At 49.4% G+C, this 5,399-nt stretch overlaps 1 pseudogene; it reads left to right on the forward strand.

Annotated features, from left to right (window-relative positions):
• The first annotated feature begins 285 nt into the window (after positions 1-285).
• LOC123724495 (achaete-scute homolog 1b-like) lies at positions 286-2,299 on the forward strand (annotated as a pseudogene).
• The last annotated feature ends 3,100 nt before the right edge of the window (positions 2,300-5,399 follow it).

A 5,399-nucleotide genomic window follows, 5' to 3' on the forward strand; every position in this document is an offset into this window, starting at 1 on the left:
AGACATACCCACACGTCATAAACATTATGTTTACCTTAAATTAATCGTGCTTCTATGCTAGTTCTATAATGGCCAATTATTCTATACAGAGACACGCTTGCCATTTATTTTCCTCTCTAAGGCTGTAGCCTGGATACCGGAGAGAGCGTCCTTGGTATTTTGGATTTTAAAGAGTGAGAGGAGAAGGGTGGAGTGGGGGAAGACTGATAATTTGAAGACTTGCCAGGGGTATATTGTCAAATTCAAAAGGCATTTCAAAGAACCAAACCATTCCCCTTTCTTCATTCTCTCCTTTTTTTCAAATTATTTCTCTCTATTTCTTTATTTTCTCCGGGTTGCAGACCGTTTGAATCCACCAATGGGCTTTCAAGTTGGAGACATTGGAATGTAAATGAGCCCAGCGCGTGCTCCTGGCGCAGTGAAAGCTCTGGATTGTTTACTGAGCTCCCGGAGCCACGCGCCTGGCTCGCGGAGTCGGCTAGCAGATGAATCACACAGTAGCGGGCGGGGCCTCGCGGAGAAGCGTGCGTCTCCAACGGGTGGGGTGTGTGGGGCGCGTGTTGAAAAAGAGGAGTGCTGCCAAAGTTTGGGTCAGATCGGCTCTTGAAGTAAGCAAGCGTAGTCAAGAAAGACTTGGACACCAAATATCCACAGCGCGCTCCAGCTATAGCCACACGGCTCCCACGCGAAAGACACGAGAGCAGTGCACTGCCAACCTCGGTCTATTTTTTTATCTCTTCTTCCACGGAGTGTCTTTCTGTTAGCCTGCGCTGTTGCAACCCACATCTGTCAGTAGCCCTGTCTCACCATCAACCAACATGGAGACTACCACCATCACCACCACCCAAATGGCGCAGAACGCATACACATTTGGACTGATGGAGAGGCGCACCACCATTACCTTGCACGCCCCAGCCCAGGATTGCGCTCTCCCTAACGACACCACTGCAGCCGGGTACCAAAGCAAGACCACGGTGCTGAAAAGACAGCGCTCCAGCTCCCCGGAGCTCCTGCGCTGCAAGCGGCGTCTCAGCTTTAACGGACTCGGCTACTCCATCCCCCAGCAGCTGCCCGTAGCCGTGGCCCGGCGGAACGAGCGCGAGAGGAACCGGGTCAAACAAGTCAACATGGGCTTCCAGACGCTGCGTCAGCACGTGCCCAACGGGGCAGCCAACAAGAAGATGAGCAAAGTGGAGACGCTGCGGTCCGCCGTGGAATATATTCGAGCCCTGCAGCAGCTACTAGACGAGCATGATGCAGTGTCTGCCGCCTTCCAGTGCGGGGGTGCCTTCCCCCTACCATCTCCAACAGCTACTCCGCCGAGCCGGAGTCACCCCACTCCACCTGTTCCTCCGATGAGGGGAGCTATGAGCCCCTGAGCTCCGAGGAGCAGGAACTGCTGGACTTTACCACCTGGTTCGACAGATATTGAGACACACGCAGGTCACCTAATTGTCGTTACCATCCAACAGCACCCATGTATAAACAGGGGCTTATTCGATCAAAAGGGACTCAAAGTTGAAAAGAATGACAAGTTATTTGATTCACTCTGCAGGCGAGACACCCGTGAACACACTCTTGGCACCGACTTTCTCTCTCTCTCTCCCATCGCCAGGCAGCGTTTGCAGGTACAAGGCAATGAGAGGGGAAAGTAACTCAGTTACCGTTGCTATGCTACAAGAGAGTCGAACGGCGCTTGGGTTCCCTTCGGAATAACAGGGTAGAGAGACTGTTCGCGCACGCGTCGAAGGACGAAAGACTGCACTTCGGTGACGCGTGGAATTACGTCTTTATCGATGACTTTGAATACGAGCAATTAGGAATGAAACAGCAGCTGTGAGACTGCACAGTATTTCAGCGGAAGTGCATGGTTGTGGCTCCCAAGGACTAGCAGTTTCACATGAGAGCAAGACGGCCTATTTTAACTGCCTGCATCTGCTGGGAAGATTGTATCGAAGATGTACTTTGGTGCCCATTGTCTGAAATTGAAATTCTTATTTGTTCAATAGCCTATAAATACTTATTTTTGTTAATTGAGATAAACAAAACAAAGTTCTGCAATAATGAACACTGCCACTTTGCTGACCGTGAGTGCGCATGAGATAGCCATGACTGGACCACTGGACAGTTAAATTGGCAAGTATGTCTGTGTCAAGCGATTGGTCAGCAATAGACCTCTACAGCTTCCCGTGAAAGATTGAAGGGTTTTACGTGGGATGGAGACGTTGATCAATGTATGCACTTGCTCTCCGTTTTTCGTAGACTCATATGACTCCGATTTTAACAGATATATTTTGTGTAAACATTTTTTATGAATAAAGATAACTATATTTATATAAAATGGTGTGGTGTTGTTGCATTATTGTGTGGACACATAGTTATTTTTAATCAGCTTTCTCAAATAGTAGGTAGCTTAGGCCTGACAGGCATGCTCACAAATAATAGGCTACCTGATTTGATAATTATGTAGGCACACCTGACACATAGGCGATTTCAAATCAAATTGTATTTGTCACATGCTTCGTAAACAACAGGTGTAGACTAACAGTGAAATTCTTACTTACGGGCCATTTTCCAACAATGCAGAGTTAAAGTTAAAGATAAAAAAATATTAAAATGAAAATAGAAAGTGACATGAGGAATAAATACACAGTGAATAAGGAATAAGAATAATGAGTAAAACACAGCATGGCTAGGCCTATTTACAGGGAGTACCAGTACCAAGTCGATGTGCAAGGAGTGTGGCACAAGGTAATTGAGGTAGCTATGTACATATAGGTAGGGGTAAATTGACTAGTATATATAATAGACTCAAATATATCAAATACAAATATATCTGAGATTTTGCACTGAGCAAACAGACACTTCTTCTGTGGTTCTATTCAAAGGCCTAGTCTGACCTTTTACCGAGTTGTTTCGGCACACAAGGGAAAACTGCGCAGCTGTGTGAGTGCTCAATAACCATTTAAAGACGTGCATATATACCTTGCGCTTTGTCTGCATAGAGAACAGGGAGATTAATATTACATTTCATGCACTGCATTGTTTCTTTTTCATGCTCTCTCTCTTTGCCCAACCCAGAGGGCCTGGAGCAGATCGGGTGAGAGAGAGAGAGAGAGGGGGGGAGGTATATAGCCTACGATTCACTTTCCTCAAAGGGATCACTTTGAAATATGGCTCAGGGAAAGTCAGGAAGACAATGCAGCGGGTCAAACATTCTTATTGGTCGATTGAGATCAATCTAAAAAAAAACTTGGGTTGTAGACTACCTGTATATTTGTCTGTGTTTTTCAGGGCACATAGAACCCAATCAAAACTACAATCTCCCGAGAAATGGGGAGCACAACACCCCATTGTGCGCACCATTGAGTGCGCCTTTGTGTAACAGTGTAGGTTCCGTCCCTCTCTACGCCCGAACCTGGGCTCGAACCAGGGACCCTTGCACACATCAACAACTGACACCCCACAAAGCATCGTTACCCATCGCGCCACAAAAGCCGCGGCCCTTGCAACGCAAGGGGAAACCCTACTTCAAGTCTCAGAGCGAGTGACGTCACCGATTGAAACGCTATTAGCGCGCACCACCGCTAACTAACTAGCCATTTCACATCGGTTACATTTGCGCCTCATTATCCTTACACTCTTAGAAAAAATGGTTCTTTGGGGCACTATATAGAACCTTTTGGTTCTTTGGACGAGATTAAAGAACCCTTTACTAAAAAAAGTTATATATACATTAAGCTATATAGCCTACCCAGTGAAGCCAAAGAACCTTGAGGGTTCTATCCCTAGGCTACCCCAGAGTGTAGCCTAATGGGGATTTTTTTTAAATCAACAGCTGTCACGCCCTGACCATAGAGGGCCCTTGTTTCTCTATGGTGTAGTAGGTCAGGGCGTGACTAGGGGGTATTCTAGTTTAAACTTCTATGTTGTGTTCTAGTTTTATTTTCTATGTCAATGTTTTGTATCGTTCCCAATTAGAGGCAGCTGGTAATTGTTGTCTCTAATTGGGGATCATATTTAAGTAGCTATTTTTCCCACCTGTGTTTGTGGGATATTGTTTTGTGTTTGTGCATGTGCACCACGTAGTCACGTTTTGTTGTTCGTTTATTGATTTATTGTTTTTGCTTAAAGTTTCACTTTGTAATAAATATGTGGAACTCAACATCCGCTGCGCCTTGGTTCCGTTCTCACGACAACCGTGACAGAATATCCCACCAACAAAGGACCAAGCAGCGTGAAAATGAGGTAAGGGAGTTTTTGACTTGGGAGGACATGAGAGGACATGAGACCCTTCCTTGGCGGGAGTCGCCAAGGAGCATAGGGGGACAGCGACGACGCCAGGGAACGCGGCCACAGAAACCCCAAGATTTTTTTTTGGGGGGGCACATGGAGCTGGCGGCTGAGCAGAGGGACGAGCCAGAGACTGTCAGGGAGGCGATAGAGAAGTGCTCGGTCAACCCAAGGAGAGTGCCAGAGCCCGCCTGGAAATCGATGGAACAGTGTGAGGAAGGTTACCGGAGAATGGAGTTAGCTAGGAGTATGCGGCAACGCAGGCGTTTGGAGGAGCGTGTCATCAGTCCGGTGAAACCTGTGCCGGCTCCACACATCAGATCTCCAGTGCGCCTCTCCAGCCCGGTACGTCCTGTGCCTGCTCCCTGCACTCGCCCTGAAGAGCCAGAGACCGTCAGGGAGGCAATGGGGAAGTTGGGAGAGAGAGAGATGAGAGAGATATTGTGCAAGTGTGTTCTGCTCAACATCCGACCAGAGGATCCGGTTAGCAGTCTGGTGCAACCTGGGCCGGCTCCACGCTTCTGGCCTCCAGTGCGCCTCCCCAGTCCGGTACGTCCTGTGTCTCCTCCTTGCACTCGCCCTGAAGTGCATGTCCCCAGTCCGGTATGTCATGTGCCTGCTCCCCGCACTCGCCCTGAAGAGCGTGTCACCAGTCCGGTGCAACCTGTACCGGCCCCACACATCAGGCCTCCAGTGCGCCTCCCCAGTCCGGTACGTCCTGTTCCTCCTCCTCGCACTCGCCCTGAAGTGCATGTCCCCAGTCCGGTACGTCCTGTGCCTGCTCCTCGCACTCGCCCTGAAGAGCGTGTCACCAGTCCGGTGCAACCTGTGCCGGCCCCACGCATCAGGCCTCCAGTGTGCCTCCCCAGTCCGGTACCTCCTGTGCCTGCTCCTCGCCCTGAAGCGTGTGTAACCAGTCCGGTGCCACCTGTACCGGCTCCACACAGTAGGCCTCCAGTGCGCATTCACAGTCCAGAGCTTCCGGCGATGGTTCACTGTCCGGAGCTTCCGGCGATGGTTCACTGTCCGGAGCTTCCGGCGACGGTTCACGGTCCGGAGTTTCCGGCGACGGTTCACGATCCGGAGCTTCCGGCGACGGTTCACGG

This window comes from Salmo salar, chromosome ssa10 (genome assembly GCF_905237065.1).
Source record: "Salmo salar chromosome ssa10, Ssal_v3.1, whole genome shotgun sequence".
In the NCBI taxonomy this organism is placed as follows: Eukaryota; Metazoa; Chordata; class Actinopteri; order Salmoniformes; family Salmonidae; genus Salmo; species Salmo salar.